This window comes from Octopus sinensis, linkage group LG2 (assembly GCF_006345805.1).
Source record: "Octopus sinensis linkage group LG2, ASM634580v1, whole genome shotgun sequence".
Classification (NCBI taxonomy): Eukaryota; Metazoa; Mollusca; class Cephalopoda; order Octopoda; family Octopodidae; genus Octopus; species Octopus sinensis.
Genome location: NC_042998.1, coordinates 87,167,302 through 87,184,740, shown reverse-complemented (window position 1 = coordinate 87,184,740; position 17,439 = coordinate 87,167,302). Strand labels below are relative to the sequence as shown.

General features: G+C 34.9%; 1 protein-coding gene across 1 annotated transcript in view; it reads right to left on the bottom strand.

Annotated features, from left to right (window-relative positions):
• LOC115232605 (potassium voltage-gated channel subfamily KQT member 1) overlaps nucleotides 1-17,439 on the bottom strand; it is a 367,422-nt gene that overhangs the window by 248,414 nt on the left and 101,569 nt on the right. The gene's annotated exons all lie outside the window — the stretch shown is intronic.

Here is a 17,439-nt window from a genome sequence, read left to right as displayed (position 1 = left end):
AACAAGACATTTGTACTCCAGAGCAAGAGCTGGTTTCAGCCGGGTTGGTACCAAAAGGGTTAAAGAAAATACTCTTCATTTATCAACAGGTTGTTTTTGAATATCATACTGACGTAGGGCTGGTTTCCTCATTAAATAAGGGCATGTTAGTGATGTTAAAGGGGTGTTATCAACAACTAACAATCAAAATTATATGCTGAGAGGGGTGACTTTCTTGAAGTTTCCCCTTTTTTCTAATTGATGTGTTTGAACACCTAATCCCAATCAACCAGGATTCACAGTACAGGTTGTAATACTCACCCTCTCAATCGGGGAATACAAAAAATGGCTCATGGGACCTCAAATTATTTTCCTGAGTCACCATCTCACCCTTGTATGCCAATCCATAATAAAGTTAATCATTCACAGTTGAGCAATGTGAAATGAATTTGAGCAATGTAAAATGAAGTGTTTTGCTCTAGAACACAATGCACAGCTGGTCTGGGAATCGAAATCCCAATCTCACAATCTTGCGTGTATCACTCTAACCACAAGGCCACATGCCTTCACTTTCCCTTCTATACTACTGCTCTCCTCATACAAAGCATCATACATTAAAACAGTCCATCTCTCCAATACGTTTTTACCACCCACTATTCTTTTGTGGATCATAGGTATAGAGTCCTCAGGGACTTCCTACGTAAGGTCCTATCAGCAGCAACCACCATTAGCACTTTTAACTGGATTTCCATGAATGACCAACTGAAACTGTGGATATTATATTACCATCTCATTCTTGGTCTATCCCTAGGTCTCCTATCAGCTTGTAGGTTCGACTTGAAAAACTTGTATTATGATCCTTTCCTGTGGCGTTCTAACTACATGTCTATAGTACTGGAGCAGTGATCTCTCAATGCAGAGAAATAGTGGCTTGACCTGGAAAGACTCCCTGATCTCAAAGCCAGGTAACCTGCTGAGTAACATTAGTCCAGAGTGCTGCTTTGGGTAGTAAAGAAATAGCTTGTATTCACAGTCTTCACCTATGGTCATTAAAATATTAGAAATTGGAAACCAACTATTCTGTTGCTGTGAAAATATGGACAGAAATAGGTGTATATAACATATAGGTATGGATAGAATAGAGTTCAGAGATGAATTTATATAAGAAAGATAGGCATTTTCAAATTACATGGCATAAAACAGAGATGACTTAGATGACAACTTAAATGCAGGCCAACAGCAGTGATGATGGTGCGGATGATAATAATGATGGCTGAAATGTGTAAAAGTATCCAGATTTCTTCAATTGAGCGTTAGAAACATGCGTAGTAAAAAAATAACCAATATAATAACCAAAACATCCAAGATAATAGATATTTACAAATGTATGTGTGTGTGTATATTTACAAAAATATTTTTAAAAAAACAAGAATATTCATGGAAACATAAATATTATTCTGTGAACACAGCAATTCTATTTTTGTTATTTGTAATCAAGAAAAAGAAACAAAGCAGTTAATTGAATATGTAGGACGTGTCACTTATGGAAAGCTAATCTAATATATGTATTTTTAGCTACTTTCTTGTTGTGAAGAGAAATGACAAAAAACATTCCCCTCATGACCATCCTGTCTTTTTTATCATTGGCAAAATGTGTAAGACTACATTATTCATTGCATCCTAACATTCTTTTTTAAGACAGTAAGATGAGGTTTGATTCAGGGTGATTTGGCTGCTATTTCTAGTTGGGTGAATGACCACATATAGGTTCTCTTGATTCGTCTTATAATAATACTCATGTAAAGTGCCTTGATACAATGAAAAAGTTCAAAGAATGTTTTAACCAGAAAACAACCAATTTATATTCATTCTTTTTACATGCAACGAAATTTCTCAGAAGAATGATCTTTTAAAAATTTTACGAATATTTCTGCTCTGTTATTGTTTTATTTTGTTTTGTATTCCTAAACCATTTTTGTCTACCTCTTCCCTCCAACTACCAATTTCTTCATTTTCATTTTCTATCTTCTTTAGCTCTCATCTTTTCTGCTCACCCCTCTATTTCTGATAGCTTTATAATTCATATTCATCCTCCCCTTGTCAGTCATTAGAATAGTGTTTCTGTGGCAATTGAGCTATTTTGACTCTTATTTCTAGCAATGCTCGTTCCACTTAACACCCTCTGTCACATTAGTGACATCTATAAATTTGCCTTTAGGTTGTTAAATTGCTAATAAGCCACCCATATTATTTGTAGTTTTCACTTTCACTAATTTTGGTATCAGCATATGAGTTCAGTGGTTGTCTTATAAACCAACAAGGTGAGTTGTGTTTAACCCTAAGCATGGTAAGAACCACCAATGAGAATTAAGATGCACTGATCAAAATTCGGAATTGCTGGTGATCTGGCTACGTCCACTGGGGAACTTATCTCCCCTTGTCAGATAGTGCTTCTGTGGCACTAGTAATGCCTGTACCACTTAGTACCTTCTGTCACATTAGTGACATCTATAAATTTGCTTTTAGGTTGATAAATTGCTAATATGCTACCCATATTATTTGTATGTATATATATATATATTTCAAAATAGTTAGAGAGGGCATCTAGCTGTAGAAACTCTGCTAGATCAGATTGGAGTCTGGTCCAACCTTCTGACTTGCCAGCCCTCAGTCAAACTGTCCAACCCATACAAGCATGGAAAGTGGACATTAAATGACGATGATGATTATGATGAAAGAAAAAGGTATGCTTTTTCATTCACAATTCAACATGCTTCTAACTTTTGTCTCTCTCTCTATATATATGTATATGTACACATGCACTCTCTCTCTCTCTCTCTCTCCTTCTCTCTCTCACACACACACATGATTATACATACTGTTTTAAGCAGACCTGCTGAAGAGAGGGCGTCATCGATGAAGTCATGAAGAGTGATGAAATGTAACTGATTGATTGATTTACTGAACAATCAATCAAACAGTTGATAAGTTAATTGACTAAACAGTTAACCAACTGACAAGTAAATAATAAAAAAGCAAAATACAACCAATGTGCATGTTCATTATTGGCATAATGACCCTCTTAAAATACGACAATTATATTATCATTAGCTGGCCCTGTGAGGCAAAAATGACGGCTAATTGTAGTATTTCATATATAAATATAGATGGTAAATCAAATTAATACACTTGTCAATGTTCACATGCATTCACATACTTCCATTGTACATGCACACACATACACACATATACTCACACAGAGTTGAAACGCTGTTTGATTTTTCTTTTTAGCATTAAATGTCCATCATCTCACTACCAAGTTTACCATTACCCCTTCCTTCCTTATTCATCTATCACATCACCCCTTCCTTTCTCATTCATATGTTGTGATGGAGCAAAACACAAGAACATTATTACAATTGATTTTTATTATTACCAGCTTAACATACATTTTTCCATGCTTGCATGGGTAGGACAGAATTTTGTTAAGGTAGATTCTCTATGGTTAAATGTTCTTTCTGTTGCCAACCCTCACCTATTTCCAGGTAAGATAATATTTTACCATGACTAGACATATTTTCACAAAGATTGGAAATAAAGATTGAAAATAAAGGGCAGTTTGCAAGATGGACCTGTAAACAACTATTATGTAATGTCAAGACAAGAAGACAGTAACATGTATATGCACACACATACATATAAATAATGGGCTTCTTTCAGTTTCTGTATGCCAAATTCACTCACAAGGCTTTGGTTGCCTGGGACTATAATGGAAGACACTTGTCCAAGGTGTCACCCAGTGAGATGGAAATCATAGGATGGATAGCAAATTTTGTGTCATACAGCCATACCTGCACCTGTATACCTTTTACTTGTTTCAGTCATTAGACTGTGGCCATGCTGGGCACCACCCTGAAGAATTTTAGTTGAATGAATTGATCCCAGTACATATTTTTGAAGTCTGGTACTTACTCTATCAGTCTCTTTTGCCAAACCACTAAGTTATGGGGATGCAAACACACCAACATCGGTTGTCTAATGGTGGTGGGGGATAAACATAGACACAAAGATATATGCACACACACATACATTCACATACACACACCACACACACATACATATATGATAAGCTTCTATCAGTTTCCTTCTACCAAATCCATTCACAAGGCTTTGGTCAACCTGAGGCTACAATGGAAGACGCATGCCTAATGTGCCATGCATTAGGACTGAACCTACTACTATGTGGTCCAGAAGTGTACTTCTTACCACAAAGCCATGCTGCATTGTTTAAGAGCCTCCTACAAAATGTTTACCATTTTATTAACTTTTGAGTAGTCACAGGTTCATGTCACAGTTCTCAGTTCAATCTTATGTTACAACACCTGGTGCAATTGTCTTCTCCTATAGCTTCAGGTTGAATTAATGCCTTGTGATTGAAATCTGGGATTGGAAACTTAGCAGAAATCCATCTTTTTTTTTTTATACATAGACACGTGCCGGTGGCATGTAAACAGCACCATTCATGTGTGGTCGATGCCAGTACCGCTTGACTGGTCTCATGCCAGTGGCATGTAAAAAGCACCATTCAAGCGTGGCCGATGCCAGTACCGCTTGACTGGCCCTTGTGCCTGTGGCACATAAAAAGCACCCAACTACACCCTCGGAGTTGTTGGCGTTAGGAAGGGCATCCAGCTGTAGAAACATTACCAGATCAGATTGGAGCCTGGTGCAGCCTTCTGGCTTGCCAGCCCTCAATCAAACCATCTAACCCATGCCAGCATGGAAAATGGACATTAAACGACGATGATGATGATGATGATGACACTCACTCACACATGTATATGCGTATGTGTGTTTGTTTGTGCATATGTGTGTATGTGTGTGTGTGTGTGTGTGTGTGTATACTTATACATATGAGACCTGTACTTGTCCTTCGATCATCCTTTTGCATCCACCCAACACCTAGCATGAAGCCACCTTCCTCAATACTGCATCTCCACTCACTCATAGGGTTGTGTTTTGCAAGTCATTGGTAATCTTACTAGTGGTACTTCAATGTAAAAAACACCTAGTACCATCTGTAAAGAGTTTGGCATGAGGAAAGGTATCCAGTCATAGAAACCCTGCCAAAGCAGACATTGAAATTATTGTATTTCTCTGCTTCATCAGATCCTGCAGAGCCATCTAACCCATGCCATCATGGAACAGAGATGTTAAGTGATTATGATGCTGATGATGAAATAAATATCTCCACAGGAGTAGCTGTGTGATAAGTAGCTTGCTTACCAGCGACATACTTCCAGGTTCAGTCCCACTGCGTGGCACCATGGGCAAGTGTTTTCTATTATAACCTCGGGCTGACCAAAGCCTTGTGAGTGGATTTGGTAGATGGAAACTGAAAGAAGCCTGTCGTATATATATATATATATATATATATGTATGTGTATGTATGTGTATGTGTATATTTGTGTGTCTGTGTTTGTCCCCCCACCATTGCATGACAACCGATGTTGGTGTGTTTATATCCCTGTAACTTAGCAGTTCAGCAAAAGAAACAGATAGAATAAGTACTAGGTTTACAAAGAATAAGTCCTGGGGGCAGTTTGTTTGACTAAATGCAGTGCTCCAACATGGCCACATTCAAATGACTGAAACAAATAAAAGAATAAAAGAGTATACATATATTTATGAATAGCAAATACCATATTTGCTGAACCTTGTCTCCTCCATGCTGTCCTTTTTATTGATCATTGCATTTATATTACATATTTATGCATGTGTGTATGTATGTATGCATGTGTGTATGTATGTATGTATGAATGTATGTATGTATGTATGTATGTATGTATGTATGTATGTATAAAGTGCATATGTCATTTTGATCTGTTTTACATGCAGGCAGATTGTCACGGTGTTAGCCAGTTCTTGTTCAGAATTATTGCACTTCAAGACAGGCCAGTGGACTACTCTTTGCACTTGAAACCACCCAAGAGGACCACCCTATTTGCTAAATGGACCTCACTACTTGATATATTTGCTATCTTTGCTAATTCTGACAAGTCTTGGTATAGTTTCTATAGCTGGATACTCTTCTTAACACCAACTACTTTACAGAATGCAGATGTGCATTTTATCATGGTGCCAATACAACAAAAGTTATTTTGTCTTTAACATGACTAAAGAACTCTCTCAATTCTGTATTTTTTGAGTTTTTGTTTATGTCAGTTGTATTCTGATATATCCTATGCTCTAATGATTCTGTTAATCCATTGCCCTTTAAGTACAGCAGATATGAAACATTCCTTATTAGTTGAAGAACTGTAAATTCAGAAGTAGGTGTATACAAGTAGGTATATATGTGTTTCCATCTTTGCATTGACATATAAATTATCAGGAAACATTCACTACATTCATGATGGAGCTTTCCTATATGAGGTATAATCTATTTTCAGTTTAGTGTCTGTATTTTTTCTTCTCTTCTCCACACACTCATAAACACATTCCTGTTAATTCAAATGCTACTATATTATCTTTAAACACATGCCAAAGATTCAAATAACTGTGTAGTTGTTTTAAGTGAGTTAATATAAAACTGTAAAGTAAATTTTAAAGTTTTTTTTGGAGGAAAAGATTATTGGTATATTTAGAATCAGACATGCATTATTGATTAACAGTTCCATGAATACTTTCAAAAAAGGCAAATACAAGAATCAATAAGATTTCTTTTTTTTTTTTGCTTGAGTATATGCTGTTATTTTGTCTTTTTCCAAAGCAGTCAGAAGAATTTAAAGGTCAAAGATGCAGAGCAATCGATCTTTAAAAGAAGAGTTAAGGATTCTTTTTACATACGAACACTGCAAAGCTGGTATAAACAAGACTAAAGCAATATTTATTTCATTTTATGTTTGTGAAAAGAAGGTGGAGATTAGACGTCAAGAGTTGACTGTCAAAGTCATCTCATGTCATGTTTGGTTGATTCTTATTTAGTCTGGTTGTCTATGAGTGAAGCCTGGAAAGGGTTACAGTAACATAGATGGATGAGATAGATTCAATTAGTGCAAAAAAGGCTAAAGACACTGGAATGTATTTTATTTTGATTTTTTAAATTATTTTTAAATGATGGATGAGGAAGAAAAAGAAGAGGAAGTGGTGGTAGGACAAAGCAGACAGAGAGGGAGAGGAAATGAGAGTGAAAGAAGGGAAGAAAGAAGAGGAGGAAGAAAAGGAGGATAGTCATGGTGGAGAAAAAAGGAGGAGGGACTGAAGGGGGAGGAAAAGAGGGGGGATGAAGAGGGAAAGAAAAAAGATGAAGGGAGAAAAGGAGGAGAAGGTTGTGGGGGGGGGGGGTTGGAGAAGGTAATGGTTTATGATTTTTTCAAAGTTCTCCTAAAAATTGGTTTAATTGGAATCAATTAGCATGATTGATGTTTGATTTGAATTATTGCAGGTTAGTAATTGGATCAGTAATTGAAGTGATGTAGGAAATGAGTTCCAGAGGGCTGGGCTGCAGTTTAGGAGTCAAAGAAACAAAGAAACTTTTTGGTATCAAGTCTGATTCAGTAAAACAGAAACATGTATCAGTTGTACTTTGGTAAAGGAAGATTAATTTTATAGTCAGAAGAGCAAAAATAGCTATTTTCCACAAGTTTTATGATACCCAATAGGTTCTGATGAACATTATTCTATAACAAATGAAGCTGATGAGTTGGCAGAAATGGTGGACAAAATGCTCAGAGGCATTTCTTCCACTTCTTTATAATCTGGGTACAAATGTCACAAAGGTCAACTTTGCCTTTCTTCTTTTCATCCTGTCAATAAAATAAGTGCCAGTTGAGCAATGGGGTCAATGAAATCAACTTGCTGGTTTTGTGCCAAAATTAAAAAAAATATTATAATGATGAATTTTCATGTTGATTTAGGTAATAAACAAATATTTCACAGTTAAATGCCTTAATATTGTGTTTATGAATATTTAATAAAATATAATCAATAGAAATTCTGTGTTGATATCATGTCATGTTGTGAAATCCAATGAAAAATTAAAAATAATAGTAAAAGGGAGAAAGAAAACATAATGACTAATTTCAATAGATAGAAACTTCAAAAATATTTCTCTCATCCCCAGAAATTATACATTTTGGTAAATATGAATGTATATTGATATCCTAAGTCTTCCAGTAATTTCTGTTTCCTAACATATGTTATTTGAAGAATCCCAATGAGCTGTCAGTCAGACTGTGTAAACTTTGGAAATACAAATAGCAAATATAGTCATGCTGTCATATTAGACTCTGCTAAATATTAATATACCTTGTCAATGCTATTAAGATCATTTATCAAGTAACAGGAACTGTCATAATGAAGAGGTCAATTCTAACAGGACTCTGTATTGCAATAATAAAATCATTCCCTTGCTTTGAAATCTTATATTGAATTTATTTTATCATATAGTTTTTTCTTTTATTATATTATGCTGCTTTATTATATTATGTTTTTTCTTCTTCTAAAAGAAGTTTCTTCCATATGTAACTGAATGAAACAATATATGCCCTACTTTCATTTTCATAAGAGCTACATCAGCAAGTAATTATCACTTTAGTCTTTTGTTTCTCCAATTCAATGATAGACTGTAACAAAGAGCTTCTAACGTATATGACAGACAACTGTCTGCAGCTTTCAACTTTAATTTTTACTTAATAGATGAACGGTAAACATTCTTTTCTGTTCATTTGTAAAAACTATTGGAAATTTGGAAGGATGAATGCATCTTTTTTGAGTGGCTCAGTTGTTAAAATAGCTCACAGTTCAAGTAAATTTATAGAAAGAGCACATCCAAGCATTTGGAATCAAGCTAAATATTGTTCTTATCTCATACATATTTTTTTAGAATTTAATACTATAATCTAACTTTATCTTGTAATTTATTATCATAGAAATATAGTGTAATAATATTAGGCAAAATTGGTAATGTCTTTGATAAAGTATCATGTGATTTAGTGATGCCTCTTTGTGTTCTGAGTTCAAATCCCACTGGGGAGAACCTTTCATTCTTCCTAAGTCAATAAATGAAAGTATCAGTCAAGTATAAGATTTGGTACAATCCTTGATCCTTCCTCATAGAAAATTTGTTCCATTGGTACTTAGAAATCAATATTATTTCATTTTATTCATCTCTCTTTACATTTTGAGTTCCAATTCTACCAAGGTCAACATACATTTCATTCTTTCGGGTTTGATAAAATAAGTACCAGTTAAGGACTAGGGTATTTGACTTACCCTCTCCCCCAAAGTTACTGAACTTGTGCCAAAAATTTGAAACTAATTTATTTCATCTTATAAATAAGATATAATAAATTAAAAATTTCTAAACATATATTTCCAGCTTTAATCTGCATTCTTTATTTTTATCTGTACTTTCTCAGAATCATACAAGCTCCACATATTATAACACCTTTAGTAGTTACTTCTAACATTAAGATGATAAACTGAGATAAAAATTAAACAACTTAAAAAACACTCAAGATGAATGATGGTATGAAGTAAACTCTATGAACAAGGATCTTTATCATTAAACTTTTGGAAAGTGATATGTTTTTACTATCAGTATAATTCAGATTTTCTCATCTTATTACAAGAAAATACACTGATTTTTTGCATTAACACATAGCTACACATTTGATATGAAATATTTGTTTTGTCCTGTATACAGCTGGTATTTTTTTATATTAGGTTGTCATAAATTTGCTAATTTTTTTATATCATTTATTTTAATCTTTTCCAGTGTTATCTGAGTTAACACAAAGCATATTTTTATTGCAGTCTTTTATTCATTTATTTATTCATTTGTTTATTTTGTAGCATTATTCTTCCTCTACGATATTTATTCATCATTTAGAAAATTGAATAAATTTTACCTCTTTGCAAACAAATGATGATGGAGTACCAAAAAAATTTTTTTTTTCTGAAAACCCAATGTATTTATTCATTTACTTCAGAAGAATAACAATTCTAAACTTCTGAGAACCCAGGCTTGAAATTTCCCCAAGACACCTGATGAAGGCTGGAAGGTATATCAGCCAAAATGTGTTAACAACAAACAAGATGCGGACAAATATCTGTCAAATGTAAATAATGTAAATAATAACTCTAACAAGATTTAAACTCTACAGATAAAGGTGCAGGTATCACTACATTGTCATGAAGTTCACTTAGCAGCCATATTGTTTTGATTTTGTTCATAATGCACAGAAATTTAGGTATGTTTTACTATAGCTCTGAGTTGAATGATATCATGTAAGTGGAATTTAGTTGATGGAAGCTATACAGAAACCCATCCTTGTTTCTTTGGCATCTGTCTTTCTTGAGAGACAATAGAAGTTTGCACCATACGACAATCAAGATTTGAGTTGAGGCTCAGTGCAGAAGGTTCAAACCATCACCATATTGTAGTCACAGCTTTTCACAGTAGTACTAAGGCAATGAATTGTTTTAGCCATAGCTTTTGATTTGTAACTCTAAACAAGGATACATACCTGGCAGGCTTGTCATGGCCTCAAATTGTAACACCCTTGAAAGGCTAGAGGGAAAGACTAAACAGTGCCAGCACTTGTCAGTCACTTACTTTAGCTGAAGAGACAAGAGTAACATGTAATAAAGTACCTGGCTCAAGAACATGATGCACTGCCTGTTCAAGGAATTGATCCCAAATCTTCATCATCATGAGTTCAACACTTTAACCACTGAGTCATGCACCTTCATAATCAGCAACAGTATAGTATATAGGAGGAGATTGAGAGGGTTGGCTTGAGAAGGGAGGACGCCCACAACCAGGCAAGATGGCGAGATGGTGTGAGGGCGGTTGCTATGACATTGAGGTTGATCCAGCCAACCCCGTTAATGGGAGCAAAACCCAGATTCAAAATGAGGGATGATGATGATAATACATGTTGCTGTATCATACTTATTCATGAGAGATGACTGTGCCTGCATGCATTTAAAATAAGTCAGGAAAATTACCTTTAAACATTGGGAATATTAATTTTTTTAATTACTACCTCAACAATAATTATTTAAATATGTGAAAAGAGGAAAGTAATTTAGATGCATAAATTTTAATTAGTTATTCTTCTTGTGTAAATAGAAAATACTTTCAGAATATTAGAAAGATAAAATAAAACTCATTCTTTTTTTATTGACATACATGTCAAATTAGAAATTTAAGTGCCATTGTCATCATCATCATCATCATCATCATAACAACCACTCCTCTATGCTTGTATGGATCAAAAGAAAATCATTGAAGCTGATTTTCTATAGCTTGATCCTTCCTGTAATCACTCCTCACTTGTTGCCAAGTAAGTTAATATTTCCCACGACCGGACATGTTTTTCACAGAAGATTGGATATGAATGGCATTGCTTATATGATGTCGATACTATGTTAGAACCATCATGTGATGACAAAAACATGGGTGCAAATACCCCTACACACACCCACACATGTATATATATATATATATGTATGTATAAAGAGAAAAACAACTAAATCTCTGAGTGAGAAATTTGTAGTAACAGTACTGGATAGAAAAGTCTATTTGTCAACATAAAGTGGCAGTCTTGCTAAGGACGATTTTATTACTGTTTAGCCCCAGGAAAACATCTTTTCCAGCTGGCTACTGACACATCATACGTGTCTGTATACTATGAGTAAGGAAGCTACATATGTGTGCTCTTCTTTGCTGTCATGTCTCACGAATGAACCTTTTTTGGACCAAATAATGACTGGTGACAAGAAATGGGTTCTCAATAAAAATGTCAAGCACTGAAGACAGTGGGTTGGGAAAGGAGAAACACTGGCACCCCAGGCTAAAGAAGGTCTTCACCCATGTAAGGTGTTGTTATCTGTTTGGTGGAATATGAAAGGTTTAGATCACTTTGTACTTCTAAACCTAAACTAAATGATAACAAAAGAGATCTACTGCAAGCAGTTTAAGCAGCTTAAGTCAGCTCGAGAAGAAAAACAACCATCTTTGGTTTTAAGATGAAAGGTGTTCTTCCATCAGGATAATGCTTGGCCACATACAGCAAGGATGATATTCCAAAGGCTGGAGCAGTTTGAATAGGAAATGATGCCTCACCCACCATATTCACCAGACTTTGCCCCATCTGATTATCATCTATTCCACAGTCTTCAAAATCATTTGGACAGAAAAGATATGAATTCTGTAGCTGAGGTCAAAACAGTACTGGAGGATTATTTTTTTGTCACAGACAAGTGAATTTTGGAAGAGGGGCCTTGCAAGTCTACCAGATAGATGGAAGAGCATTGTAGAAAATGAAGGAGAGTATATATATCTTAGATTAAAAAAGAACTTGGTTTATCTTAATTTTGAAAATAAAAGTATAAAAAGACTGCATTTTTTACAATACATATATATATCTTTTACTTGTTTTAAGTTTACTTCTTTCATTTTTTTATCTTTTACTTGTTTCACTCTTTGGACTGCAGCCATGCTTTAAGGGTTCATAGCTAAACAAACACATATCTAAACCTGATATTTACTCTATCAGTCTCTTTTCTGAACTGTTATGCTACAAGGTTGTAAACAAACCAACACTGATTGAAAGCAGTGGTAGTGGACAAACACAAACACAAATAGCAAACACACACACACAACACATACACACATACAACTGTTTTTTTTCTTTTAGTCTTTTTTTTTTACAAATCCACTCATATGGCTTTGTTTAGTGGAAGACACTTGCCCAATGATACTGAACCCAAGATTTCAAGGTTGGGAAGCAAGCTTCTTAACACACAGCCAACCCTACACATAACATTGATTTCAAATTTTGGCACAATGCCAGTAATTTCGGGGGAAGGGATAAGTTGATTACCCACCCCAGTTCAACAAGTACTTATTTTATTGTCTGCAAAAGGATGAAAGGTAAAGTTGACCTCGGCAGAATTTGAACTTAGAACGTAAAGATGGATGAAATGTCACTAAGCATTTTGCCCTGCATGCTAGCAATGCTGCTTACCCCTATATATAACATTAAGAACCTTTATGTACACCTGTGTGTATGTGTGTGATTATCACGAGCATTCTTGCTATTATTAACCCTTGCAGTATCATCATGCATGCCAGGGTGATGCGGGGAGAGATCTATTCAACAGCTCATCTCACTGGACTTATTTTATCTTCTTAAAGAAAATTCAATGTTATTATTTCTATCAATGGTGAAAGCCATCTATCCAAAATAAAATGGATCAAGTCCTGTTTATGGTGAGATTAATTGCATACTGCCTGTTTAATTTGACAGGAGCTTGATAATGGCAGAAGATATAATGAGTCATTATGGAGATCAGATGAGAATATACGATCAAATAAAGATTCCTTGAATGCTGTTTGACTTGCTAATGGCTTGTAAGGACTATATTTTAAATCAACTGAGAATCAACATCAAGCCATAGAATTCTTATAAACTTAGTAAATATAAAAAGCCTGTCATAGGTGCAGGTATGGCTGGGTGATTAAGAAATTTGCTTTCCAGCTGTATTGTTTCAGGTTCAGTCCCATTGCATGGCACTTTGAGACTTTGAGCAAGTGTTTTCTAACACAGCCTCTAGTGGATGGAATTTGATTGGTGAAAATTACACAGAACCTCATCACATACAAACACACACACACACACATACACACACACACATACATGTGAATATATATATATATATATATATATATATAAAATCATCATCATCGTTCAACGTTCACTTTCCATGCTAGTATGGGTTGGACATTTTGACCGAGGTCTTGGACGCCAGGAGGCTGCACCAGGCTCCAGTCTAATCTGGCAGTGTTTCTATAGCTGGATGCCCTTCCTAACACCAACCACTCCATGAGTGTAGTAGGTGCATTTTACATGCCACTGGCACAGGGGCCAGAGGAGGCTAGCAACGGCAACAATCAGTTGGTGCTTTTTACATGCTACTGGCATGGGTATCACAACTACAATTTCCATTTGATTTTCATTTTGACGTTGATGTACTTGACTCAAGCACAGCAGGTTGCCCTACAATCCAAGATACTTTTGAATTGGCTGGGGCTGGTTATGCAAAACAGGTGTAAGATACAGCTGTGAGCTCACTTTATTTGCCAGGTCATCGTGAGGTGTGTTCTATTAAGAACGTATAAGAGTACAAATAGAGCTTGTTTACCCTTAGAATTCCCAAATAGACAGTAGTATTCTTATGGTATGCTACCAATTCTAGTCTTAGGTATTTCTCGTATGTGAAGAAGCCATGGATGTTGTAGCATGGAAATCTAGATTTACTTACAGAGACAGCAACTGAGTATCATCTGAGGAGATACATATAGATCTTCTTATACAGATAAATTATTACATAATTTAATTTAAACTTAACTTTAAATCTTGTATATACAGGGATCTGTATGTATCGAAGCATTTGTAGTGATTAAAAAGCTACCTAACTATACTTACTCTTCCATTTGACTATTTTACTTTATATATATATACACACACACACATATATACATACATATATATATATATATATATATATAGAGAGAGAGAGAGAGAGAGAGAAATAGAGAGAGGTACAAAGCTTTAAAGTTTTGGGGAGTGGGGTTAAGGGTTTCATCAGAGAGGAAAGGGAAGCATCCAATACTTTTTCAGGGCCTCTAAGACTTGTAAATGAGGGAAGTTATCTTCAGACTGGACCCAGTACAAATGCTTGCAACTAAGTGGACTCCACTAAAGGCACCAAAACACCAGATGGTGTGTTAAACCAAGTGACAGAATTAGACTATCATCCTAGTGTCAGAACAGTCCGTATGAGAGGCTTCCATCAATCAATTTTAACCCACAAGGCTTCAGTTAAGCTGAGGCTGTGGTGAAGAAACATCTGCTCAAAGTGCTGCATAGTAGGATCAAGCTTGAAATTATACAGTTGTAAAGTAAAGTGGGGAAGGAGCTACAGTCAATTGAAACTATCTTAGTACATACATGGGACCTATTTTATTGATCCCAGAAGAATGAAAAGCTAAGTTTATTCCAGTAGGATTTGAACATAGATTATAATAAAAAGGAACTAAATGCTATGTTATTGAACATTGCCTAGAGTAAGAAAGAGTAATTATTTTGAATTGTAGAAATTACATTTAGTGCTCAGATGAATCTATACATTGGCATAAGGCCATAGATATGTAGAGCAATGGTGTAGTTAATTAGATCAAAACCAAACATTTACCTCTTACTCTTTTACTAATCCCTGCTAGTTAAAGATATTGGCCAAGCTAGGGGCACTGCAACTACTATTGCTATTTTTCTATGCTCCTCATCTGTAACTGTTTTTTAGATGAAAAACAAAGTTAATCTTGATGAGATTTGAACTGGACATATAGAAGTATATAATATTTTGTCCAAAAGATATTAGCAACATAGTAAATTTTAAACAGAGAATTCCCAAGAAATTGTCACCTTGGATCAACTGTCTCATTGGTCACATGTCTCACCTTGGAACTACAAAGCATTTAGTCTGGTACTTTACAGTTCTTACCAAGCACTTCTCAATCTTCCATTTTTTCTGCTTCAACAAGCTTCCTTAAGTTACCACATCAGTCTAAGTTACTAATATCACCTTATAAAAAGGTACATATGTTTATGCTATTAACAACTAAAACCTAGCCTTGTTTATCTGAAATCTTCAATGTCTGTGTTTTGTTTCTTTTTTAGTAGTGAAACAATAAGTGTGTCATGTTACATGTCACCACAGAAATTTCTCATAAGCTAGAAATAATAGGAATGTGTTAATCTTTTGTTATAACTAACAGCTTGGACCAATCAACAAATGAATATATTGAAAATGTCTTAGAATTATGAGAAGTGAAAATATCAACAAGAGAAACACCAATAACAGTACTGAAAGCAGTAACCATAGCATTATCATTCATGACTTGTATAGAAAAAACGATGCTAATAATCATAGTAATGACTGTTTATTGAAGAAATGGTAGAATAATTGAAGCTATTCTAAGCCAACAAACATACGGATGGTAATGGTGGTGATGGTGGTGGTGGTGGTGGTAGAAGAGCAGCATTTTTGTATGTGCATAAACTCAATTTAGACACATATAGATGTATTTCCATACATACCCAACCCATGCCAGCATGGACAACAGACGTTAACTGATGATGAAGATGATGATGATAGACACACACACACACGCAAACACATATGAATATATATATGTACACATATATAATATACATATACATACACACACATATACATTACATATTACATACATATGTACTTGGCTGGCAAGTAAAGGTGTGAAATGTCAACATTTATGCACATACACATAAATGCGTGCATGCACACATACACACACACACACACACGAGTATTGAAAACTGTTTAATTTGTTTCATGGGAAATTATATAAATGCTTCAGTTGTACACGACTTACATCTTATAGAATACGTCAATTTTCATAGAAGTGATTGTTACAAGATATTGTATACACATATAACCATACACGCTTTTGTATACAGTTTTAAAATATTCAGGTAGTAAGGCTCATAAAAACAGTCATGCTTGAGGCATATATTTACATGCAGCACAAAATACAGATTTTAAAATAAAGAAAAATATATATATAATAGAAGAGCATTATGCAATATCTTATCTCAGCAGCTGTTTCAAGAGACTGAGCTTATGTGATAACTATATTCATAGGTGATATATGCATGATGTCATAGGTATGCAATTAGCAACAAATCCAGATGAAATTATTTTCATTCTTAGTGATATTACTCATAACGTGTCATTAAATTTTTATATGGTTGTGAAGCTTCAAACATTTAATATATGTCAGTTATATTCAATATTGTATTAATATACTATTTCATGTTCATTTATAAGCTTCATTGGTCTTTCATTTCTAGTATTAAAGACCTCTTTTAGACCGAGCTATCCACAGCATGTACTACTAAGACTCTCTCTCTCTCTGACCCACACTCTATCAACTCTGATATGCTTCACATTTTTTATATGCACCACTTCACTTGCTTCATCTGTGCATTTAGGACCTGCTTGCTGCTATATCTAACATTGCACATTCCTGCACAAAATAAAACCATCCCTCATTACTCCCTAACCTTGTGCATATATATATCATCCTCTTTCAATCTAGTCAGTTGACATCAAATTCAAACTGCTTCTATTGAGAGAGACCTTATAAAAAATCTCCACTGGACAGTGGTAGGGCAAGGGCTCTCAGTACATGAGGATGCTGAGATATTTTTAGTGCTCTCATTAATTAACAAGTATGCTAGGTCAGAAGAAATTCTGCATCTTTTTACGCTTGCAACTGTCCTTTCATTGCTCCCACCTTGCTATGCTTCTGCTAATGAACAACAGCAGCATAAACACTTT